General features: G+C 43.7%; 1 pseudogene; it reads left to right on the top strand.

Moving 5' to 3' along the window:
* The first annotated feature begins 10,187 nt into the window (after positions 1-10,187).
* Positions 10,188-10,624, top strand: LOC101344830 (spindle and kinetochore-associated protein 2-like; annotated as a pseudogene).
* The last annotated feature ends 286 nt before the right edge of the window (positions 10,625-10,910 follow it).

The raw sequence follows: 10,910 nt of genomic DNA, 5'->3' as shown, positions 1-10,910 counted from the left end.
GGGTGTCTGGGGGCCATACTCTCGGGGTTTCTCCAGTCTCTGTCAGGCCCGTAAGTCTGGTCTTTTTTTGAGTTAGAATTTTGTTCTACATTTTTCTCCAGCTCTGTCCAGGCACCATCTAGTTGTACTGGACTCAGTCTGGTGGAGGCCGTGGTAGTTGTGGTCTGTTAGTCCTTTGGACTAATTTTTCCCTTGTATCTTTAGTTTTCTTCATTTTCCCTTGCTCCTGAAGGGGTGAGACCAGTGGAGTATCTAAGATGGCCACTCACAGGCTTTTAAGACTCCAGATGCTACTCACCAAAGTAGAAATATACAACATTTTCTTTATAAACTATGTTATGCCAGTCGAGATAGATGTTCCCTGAGACCATGGTCCCCATAGCTCTCAGCCTGGTAATTCGGTCCCTAAGGGAGTCTGGTGTTCCAAGATTTATCCTTTTATCAATTCCTTTCTGTTTGGAGAACTTCCTTTAGCCATTCTTTTAGGGTTGATTTACTGGCTACAAAATCTCTTAGTTTTCCAATATCAGAGATTGTCTTCATTTCACCTTCATTCCTGAAGCATATTTTTTCAGAATATAGGATTCACCCAGCACTCTTGCCCTTTATTGTTATGTTCATCTTGGTGCCATGTGTGCATTCAAATGCTTCCCTCATTGCCCCTTTCTTCCTACTAAGCACAACTAAAAATCTTTGACATTATACATAAAACAAAATAAGGAGACCCTGAAAGGTGGAGCGAGGAAGATAGATACAGTTGGCTTGTCTTTCAGCACTTGAAAAATATCACGTCTCTTTCTTCTGCCTTACGTAGATTCAATGAGAAATCTATCATATGAATGTTTTTTCTTTATAGGTTAGGTGTTATTTCTCTCTTGCTACTTTCACGATTTTTTTCTCTTCTTTTATTTTTATTTGTCAGGGGTTTGATTATGACATGTCTTGGTATAGATTTTTTTTTTGGTGGGGGGTTATCCTGTTTCGGGTTCACTCAGCTTCTTCAATCTGTAGGTTTATGGTTTGGGTTTTTTTTTTTTTTTTTTTTTTGGCAAATTTGGAAAATTTTCAGACATTATTTCTTCAAAAATTCTTTCAGCCCAACTAGCTTTCTTCTCTCCTTTCCTAGAACTCTAATGACATGACTGTTAGATCTTTGGGTGTAGTCAGTCCCACAGGTCCCTGAGGCTATTTTCTCTGTTGTCCAGATTGGGTAATTTCTATTGTTCTATTTTCAAATTCCCTGATTATTTCCTCAGTCCTCTCCATTTTGCTCTTGAGCTCATCCAGTGAGTTTTTCATTTCAGTTATTGTATTTTTCAGTTCTGAAAATTCCATTTGGTTCTACTTAATATCCTCCATTTCTTTTCTGAGACTTTAGAATTTTTTTCACTTGTTTCAAGCGTGTTCATAACTGCTCATCAAAGCCCTTTTTTTATGATGCCTGCCTTAAAATCTTTATCAGATTATTCTGACATTTGTGTCATCTTGGTGTTGGTGTTCATTATAATTTCTCATTACAGTTGAGGTTCTTGGTATGATGAGTGATTTTCCAATTGAATCCTGGATATTTTGAATACGATGTCATAGGACTGGATCTTATTTAAATCTTCTGCTTTAGTAGATCTCCTCTGACATGGTGCTGGTAGGGGAAGGGGTACCACCTTGTTACTGACAGGTGGGGGTAGAGTTCCAGCTTCCCCTTCAGTGTCCATTGACATCCTGGTGAGAGGGGAGAGTCACCCTGTTATTGCTAGTGGGGTCTCTAGGCTTCTGCTGATACCACTCTGACTGGGAGGAGTAGAAGTATCTCATTACTGTTCCCCACATGGTGTTCACCACATAGGTAGTGGTGAAAATTCTGACTCTCTCCAAAGATCTCTCTGACACTATCTGTCTTAGTATGGGTTCTCTAGAGAAGCAAAACCAGTGAAGTGTATATATATATACACACACACACACACATATATATGTATATATATAGAGAGAGAGGTAGAAAGAAAGAGACGGAGAGATTTATATCAACGAAATGGCTCACACAGTTGTAGAGGCTAGAAAGTCCCAAGTCCGTGGGTCAAGTGTCAGGCTGGAGGCTTCTCCTAACTCATGTAGCTGCAGGGGATGACAAACCCAAGATCGACAGGTCAGGCAGCAGGTTGCTGGCTCACGGGCTGCAGAGGCGGATGAATCCAAGGTTGGCAGATAATATGGGAAGCCACTGGCTCAAGTACCAAGAACTGGAGGTCAGATGATAATGAGCTGGATGCAGGATTCAGAGCTAGCAAAAGCCCGTGAGCTTTGCCAGAAAGTCCATAAGTGTTGGCTGCAGGCCACACCCCCAAGGAAACTCCCTTTCAACTGGTTGGCTGCTTATAGCAGATCTCATCATGGAGGTGATTATATTACATCAGATCTCATCATGGAGGTGATTACATTACATCAGATCTCATCATGGAGGTGATTACATTACATCAGATCTCATCATGGAGGTGATTACATCATTGCATAACTGCCAAACTACGTCATAACTGCCAAACCACTGAGAATCATGGCCCAGCCAAGTTGACACACAACCTTAACTATCACACTACCCCAGCAAGAAAGGGGGTTACCTCATTACTGTCAGATTGGGGCAGAATTCCAGGTTCCCCACATGGTCTCTGCTGACACTGTGTGTTGTGTGGTGGTTTGTTACTGCTCAGCTAGGATGAAAGTCCTGGCTCTCCACCTGGCTTTCTTTGATACCACCAGACCAGGGGTAGGAAGGGGGTAGAACAGGAGATGGGAGAGAGGCATCTCATCACAGCTGGGCAAGGGTAGAACTGGAGGCTCCCTACTCAGCTAATGGGGGTGGCAGTGAGGCTACAGTTTTTTCCATGAGGTTTGGCTGGAACAGAGATGTTTGGTCTAAATTGTTCTGTCTTGTTAGGCTGCTCTTTGCCTGGTCCTTTATCTAGATAATCTGAGTTTGGTTGATGCTTTTTTTGGTCTGCACCTATTGATTTCTGGGTTGCCAGCTTATTCAGCTCCAAATCTGTGGTACATTTGGCAAAAAGAAACCCCAGGGAACGCACCACCATGCTATTCCTCAAGTTCTGAGGCCCTTGGCCCCTCTGCCTTCTTCTCTCCACCTTTCCGAATCTTCTTATTTTATTTTATATATAATGTCAAAGATTTTTAGTTGTGCTTAGTAGGAAGAATGGAGCAATGAGGGAAGGATAGGAACACACATGGCACAAAGATGAACATAACAGCAGAGAGCAAGTGTGTTAGCTGACAGACTCAGACCAGACATCTCTCAAGAAGCTGTGCACAATGGACCACGCCTACCACGGCCTCCACTGGACTGAGTCCAGTACAACTAGATGGTGCCCGGCTACCACCACTGACTATTCTGACAGGGATCACAACAGATGGTCCCAGACAGAGCTGAAGAAAAATGTAGAACAAAATTCTAACTCACAACAAAAGACCAGACTTACTAGCCTGACAGACTGGAGAAACCCCAAGAGTATGGCCCCAGGATACCCTTTTAGCTCAGTAATGAAGTCCCTTCCGAGGTTCACCCTTCAGCCAAAGATTAGATAGCTCCATAAAACAAAATGAGACTAATGGGGCACAACAGCCCAGGGACAAGAACTAGAAGGCAGGAGGGGACAGAAAAGCTGGTAATAGGGACGCCAAGTTCGAGAAGGGAGAGCATTGACCTGTCATGGGGTTGTTAACCCATGTCCTAAAACAATACGTCTACTAACTGTTTAATGAGAAACTATTTGTTCTGTAAACCTTCATCTAAAGTACAACAACAAAAAAAGAAGCTGTGCACTAGCTTCAAATCAATGAAATGATATCTAATCAGATCGTATTAAAAAATTGAACTGCTATAGTAAAAAAAATGAGGCCTTTGAGTGTAAGAGGTATTAATATGGGAGAAAAAAAGAAAAAAAAATTGGTTAATTCCAAGCTAAATTTGAGCTGAAAGAGGTTCTGGTAGGCATGACGGTAGAGACACAACACTGTGACTGTCAGTATATGATGGTATTCACTCCTTTCTAGCCTTTTAAATTGGCTCTGGATGCGCAACCAAGCCTGCCCCAAGAACACATGAAAGAGTTTATCATGTAGGGTCCTAATTCAGGAAGTAAGGCATGCTTACATGTTGGGAGAATAAAACAGCAAATGAAAATTGAAAAAAATGAAAAAAAAACCTACAAGACTTTCTATTAAAAAAATCAGTCATGCTAGAAAATTTTGTTGAATAGCCCAGGACTAATAATTTATATTCATACAGTACTTTGCACACTATGATTTCAAAGCACTCTGCGTATGTTCTCTCCCTCATTTCAATCCTTTCTCTCAGTGTCTTACTCTCTCCATTACTTCTTAGTCTGTATCTCTCTTTTTCTCTCTTGCGCAGACACTTGTATGTATACATTTACATGCATTTACATGCACTTACACACACACACACACACACACACACAAATCCACAGTTAACACAAGTGAATATATTAAAATCAAATGCTGCAAAGCCCAGAGTGAATAAAGAGAATTAGGAGGCTATAGAGCAAAATGAAATATCTAGATACATAAAGAATTTTTCTAGCTCAACATCTTTTTTCCAAATGTTAAAGTCAACAAAGAGATTCAATTCCTTTGCTGAAAAAGAAAGATTTTTTTAAAGACATTTTAAAAAGGAGTTGTTTATAATGAATGAGAAGATCCAGATGTGCTCATGTTTAAAAACAAAAAAAATTAAGACTAAAAATACCCAAATGAAGGAATCGTATTTTTCTGTTTAATGTGGTTGTAGCTTGGATGAAAATCTGTCTTGCTAGACTGCTCCTTTCCTAGTCCCTTGTCTAGAATTTAATGCTAGAAATATTTTAGTTCTGAAACGTAGGAGTAGATACAAAGTTTTATACAATGAAGTTTTGAATTTTGGGAGAATGGGCAGCATAAAACATGCTGTTCTCAAATTATAATTCCAGATTGACAAAAATTTTACTATAGTTCCAAGCATTTCAGGATCAATTCTTGCTCCTTAGTTTTAGAGTTTAAAGTCTAGTTGAAAATGTGAATTTAATATACATACAGAGAAATACACAAGTCATAAGTATACAGTTTGAAGAATGATCACATACTGTATAGAAATATACCTGTACAACCATCATCACTCAGGTGAAGAAATAACACGCCGTCATGAGTTTACTTGGCTGTAAACTCATTTTTGCAACCAAATTTCTAACGGTATATTTTTGTAAACTCAGGGTCTCAGGGCCCAGAGTGTCTGTCTCTTTTTATTTTCCTGCAGGGAAATATTTAATACACCTTTTTTTTTCCCAAGGAAACCTTGACTTGTGACTATCATAATTATATCAGCCCCATAGCTTGGAATAAAGAGGCAGCAAGTATCCTACATTCTAAAGAGAGTCACAAAAAATTGGGAGGCAGATACTTGCTCCAAGATTTATTAAGAAGTAGCCTAGGCAGGAGGGGACAGGAAAGCTGGTAATAGGGAACTCAAAGTTGAGAAGGGAGAGTGTTGACATGTTGTGGGGTTGGTAACCAATGCCATAAAACAATGTGTACTAACTGTTTAATGAGAAACTATTTGTTCCATAAATCTTCATCTCAAGTACAATTAAAAAAAAAAAACTTAAAAAAAAATGGCCTAGCTGACTTGATACACCTGATCATCACCAACAGATAGTCCCCTCTCACTCTCCGTTATGGATAGAATTCTGTTCCCCCCAAGATATGTGTTGAATTCCTGGCCTTTGGACCTGTGGATGTAATCCCGTTTTGAAATACAGTTTTCTTTTGTTTTGTTAATGAGGACATGTCATTGTAGGGTGGATCCTAAACCTAATCACTTCTGAGCTATAAAAAAGACCAGAATAGACACAGAGGCATACATGGGGGAAGACAGACACCATGTGAGGATTGTTTACAAGCACAGGAGAGCCTAGGAATGCTTGGGGCTACAGACAAGGAAGGAATCCACACGGCTGAGACTTGATTTGGACTTTTAACCTCCAGAACTGTGAGGAGATAAATTTCTGTTCTTTAAAGCCACCCACTTGTGGTATTTGTGTTACACAGCACTAGATAGCTAAGATACGCCTATACGCTCCAATCCCGTATAAACGGAGGATTAAAAGGAAACCAGGCAAGAGGGGACCCTGGGCTCTGTGAGGCACAGGCCTGGGTCTGGAGGGAGGGCTGAGGTACTCCCCTCATCTTTTTGGACACCAGCCGGGCGTGGAGCAATGGGCATTGATGCGCTTTCCCATATGACATCTGTGCTCACCGTTATTTTTGTTGTTGTTAGTTGCCATAGAGACAGCTGTGATTCGTGGTGACCTTATGTAAACAGAATGACACATTGCCCAGTCCTGTGCCATCTTTACGACAGTTGATGTGTTGGAGCTCATGGTTGCAGCTATTGCATCAATCCATCCCATTGACGGCTTCCCTCATTTTCGCCAACTCTGTGCCCGCTAAAACAAACAAACAAAAAACCAAGCCTTTTTCTGTCAAGTCGATTTCAACTCATGGTGACTCCCAAGTACGCAGAGTAGAACTGCACTCCATCAGGTTTTCAAGGCCGTGATCTTTTGGAAGGAAATAGCCAGGCCTTTCTTCCGAGGCACTTCTGGTTAGGTTCAAATCATTAACCTTTTGGTTAGTAGTTGAGAGCCACCAAGGGACGCCTCTGTGCCCACTAGGGCAGGCCAAAGGAGAACAGAGAGAGGTTGCAACCTAGGAGAGGCTGGTTCCTTGTTTCTCTCATCCACCCGACCCCCTCAAGGAGGTAGAATATGCACTGAGAGGGGGGACCACATGCAAGTGCACCTGAGCCCTCCCCATTGCAGGCCCCTCTGTAGATCTGTAACACTTCTAATGTTGAACAGGGCTGGAGAGCCGGACATCTGCGTTAGATGCACTTAAGGGACAGTAAAGAGGCTGTACACAGTATGGTTCAGTCTACATCCACGTTTGTTCCCACTCGTGTTCATACTCCCAAATCAGCCAGGTGCCCTGGCCGCTTTGTCTGCTCCTTCTCCGTGGTCACAGAAATCAGGACATCTCTAATTTTTTATTCATGTTTTCATTTTAATGCAGTTGTCTGTCTTAATTGTCTAGTGCTGTCGCAACACAAATACCACAAGTGGGTGGCTTTAAGAAACAGTAAGTTATTTTCTTGCAGTTCTGGAGGCTAAAAGCCCAATCAGACTCTCAGCTGTGTCGATGCCTTCCTTCTTGGTGGTCCTGGGCATTCCTTGGTTCTTTTGCTTATAGAATATCCTCACATGGTGTCTGTCTTCCCCTGCGTCTGTGTATCTGTGTTGATTCTGGTCTTTTTATACCTCAGATGTGATTAGGTTTAGGATCCACCCTACACTTGTATGACCTCAACTGATCAATTGATTGCATCACAGTAGATTTTATAGAAGATGATTGCATCATATTACATAGCCTTACATCGTTACATTAACAAAATCCACTGCTATCCAGTCGATTCTGACTCATAACGACTCTATAGGACTGAGTAGAACCGCCTCATAGGGTTTCCGAGGTTATAAATCTTTACAGAAACAGATTGCCACATCTTTCTCCCGAGGAGTGGCTGGTGGGTTCGAACCACTGACCTTTTGGTTTGCAGCCAAGCACTTTAACCAATGCTTCACCAGGGCTCCTTATGGAAGGTAATCTGCTCTGCCCAAGGCCAACTGATGTAATCACGTGTAACTATCCATAGCAGCAGCTAGATTCAGCTAGTTTGGAACAATAGCCCAGCCAAGTTACACATAACCGTAACGATCGAAGAATCTGTTCCGTTTCCCTTGTTTTATAGTCTCCAGGTTGCTGAGGCGGAATCGACTCGATGACAACAGCTTTGGTTTGGTTTTTTGGTTATTCATAATTCTCAGAGATCTCTCCCAACTTCCTCTGAGGAGATTTCAAACAATGTTGAAGCATGTTCTATTGGTCTCTGCCCCAGGTCATTCCTCATCTGTTTTACCAAGGGGCCTTGGTTCCTCTGGAGCCGTTGGCCTCTGAGCAAGATGCCGAGTCCAGGCCTCAGGCCTTCTTCAGTGCTGGCTGCTCCCAAGAGGCTCAGTGGAGACTTCCCCACACAGATGGTGCCACCCGCCCAAAGGCAAGGTGTCCCAAGAGGACAAGGTTCCAAGAGAGGAGCAGTGGGCTCCCAAATCACTTCTTCCAAACACCCTAAGTGGGAAAGGATTTTCTTCTATGGCAGGACAGTCCTGTTCCCAGCCAGGTATCAACCTAGCCTCCCTAGGGCAGGGTGGGAGTCAGTCCGGCTCAGGATACAAATCATAACCTGAAGCGTCCACGCAGAACCAGGCATGCTGTGGTGGTTAATTAAGTAAAGGGTGCGTACTCGCCTACTCCTGGGTGCCCCACTGGTCCTGTGGAGGGAGGCAGAGTGCGTCTGCACTTGTGGGTGTCCATGCAGACCACTGGGCTCCAGGGGTGGGGCGGGGGGGGGACCCGCCTCAGCATCACGCTGGTGGCCCGTTGGTCTTCTGGCTCTCGTCACCCTCTAGGGCTCTGCACGTCTCTCCCCACGCCGGCCAGGCTCTTGCACTTCTGCTGCGAGGCCCTGAATTAGTTCTCATTTGCTGTAATGAGATCAGATTGCGGTTGTGGCTGGGCAGACCCTGTTTAAAAACTGGGTTACATCTCAGCTGAGCCATGCAACAGACGAGCTCTGCGTGCTCCTTGCATTCCACAGAAACCATTGTGGTTTAGGGGCTCAGATGGCAACCTGGGTTTTATTTTGTTGTGGTGAATACATATGTAGCACAACTATGCCATTTCAACATTCTTCACATGTACAATTTATGTGTTTACCGTGTTGTGCGATCATCGTCGCGTTTCCAAATTTTCCTTTCACCCTTGTTTTATTGTGTTTTTTAATACAAATTGAATAGAGTTGGATCTCCCAGGTTAGAGTAGCTCAGAGGGCATCTCATTCAACCTTGGCATTTCCCGGTTTTCTGCTAAGAAACCAGGCCCAGAAACAGGCTAAAGGGGAGGCACCTGCAGAGTTATGAGCAGCCAGGTCTTCTCCAAGCCCCCTTCCATGACCTCTGTCTGGGCCCCTTACTGTCTCCTTGGGTTAAGGAGAGCTGTAGCTAATGACATTGTAGTGTGCTCAGGGCATTGCATGGATGACCTCACTTAATTCTATGGCAACCCTTGCATAGGTACAGTCATTATTCCCACACAGCAGATGAGGAACAAATACTCAGAGTGACTTGGCCAAGGTCTCGCAGCTGAGATGGGCTGGAGTAGGCAGGGTTTGCACACAGGACTTCACAGTAAACATTTCCTCCCTGTGAACTTGGGAAATCTCTCCTGGCCACGCAATGAGAGCTTCTTCCTCTCACATTTTGTTTCCCCAGCATGCTTGCCACCTTTGGGATAAAGAGCACTTGGAAGGCAGACAGCATGCCCTGAGGCCACCGCTCCTGGTGTCTTTCTTGACTGATCCATCCTCACCTCTAGCTTGGACCCTGCAGTCTCATCCCTGTATGCTCCCAGGACTCTTGTATGCTCCCAGGACTTTGTGGAAGCCACTTCTAGCAATGCTCTAGAACTTCATCTCCATGTGGATTGAAGAGTTAGGCGAACGCATTATCTTGAGTCCTCAGGGAGGCTGGGTGGGCAAGGCAAGTTTAAGTCTCCCCATTCTGAGTCTAGTTTCCATGAATTAGTAGTTTGTGGGAAAACAAACAAGCAAGAAGAGAAAGCAGTACAGGAACACAGAGTAGGCCAGAGACGTGACAGTTTTTACGCCTGTCCTCAGGTCACAGAACAGCCTCCTTGCCATCCTGTCATGACCAGAAGACAGGACAGAAGGCTCTTTCTTATGCAGAAACCAAATACCAACCCAGGGAGCCTGGGGCTGTGTTGGAAGATAGTGATCCACAGCCCTGTGTAATAACCCCTGGGAGTTCCTCAGTGGGTATCCCCTCCCGGCCCCTTCGGCCCCTTCGTTCTTTGTTACTCCATTAGCCTGTTCCCCAACTTGGTTCTTTCACTTTTTCTCTTCCCTTCTCCCTGCCTCCAATTTTTATTCTTAAAAACTAATTATGTAAGTATAGTTTGCAGCTTATGTGCCACTGTGGTCTGAGGAACGTCAACTCTTCAGCATGGAAGCAGGGACTGATAAACCGCGATTGCTGTTCCAGAAAGCTGATTCTGAATGGGATTATATTCAGTGAAGGCTGGAGTATGGAGTCAAGATTAATCATCCTGATTCAGCAGGCCAGAAAAATCCAGTCACATTCTTCAAGGAATCGTCAGCAATAACATCTTGACATCAGACTTTGCATGCACACTTTAAACCAGTTGATGTTGAGCAGGAAGAGACGACAAGCTGTGTTACTTCGAGTAAGACGGTGACCACAATACAAGAACCACAAAGGCAAACAGACCTGGAGGTGTCACCACTGGCTGAAAGAGAGAAAACTGTGGCAGAGCAGTCGAAATCTCACATGCCTGACTTGTGAAGAGGTGGACTTGTGAAGGGGACTCTAAAACCCATTGCTGTTGAGTCGATTCCAACTCATAGCAACCCTATAGGACAGAGCAGAACTGCTCCATCGGGTTTCCAAGGAGTGGCTGGTGGATTCAAACTGCCAACGTTTTAGTTAGCAGCTGAGCTCCACCAGGGCTCCTGCCTTCAGAACTCTAGTGCAGAAGACATCAATTCCCGAGAGATTTAAGAAGGCATCTTGTAAGCATTTTCTGACTGGATTGGGTGACTGGATAGCAATGCTTTCCACAGAGAGGTGAATATAAGAAGAAGGGCAGATAGTACATGAACAAAGTTCAGTCAAAAGGATGGAGGACGAATAAAGGAATTAAAAAAC

This window comes from Trichechus manatus, unplaced genomic scaffold, assembly GCF_000243295.1.
Source record: "Trichechus manatus latirostris isolate Lorelei unplaced genomic scaffold, TriManLat1.0 scaffold00247, whole genome shotgun sequence".
Classification (NCBI taxonomy): domain Eukaryota; kingdom Metazoa; phylum Chordata; class Mammalia; order Sirenia; family Trichechidae; genus Trichechus; species Trichechus manatus.
The sequence above is the reverse complement of the archived record's forward strand: the minus strand, read 5'-3'. Positions and strand labels throughout refer to the sequence as shown.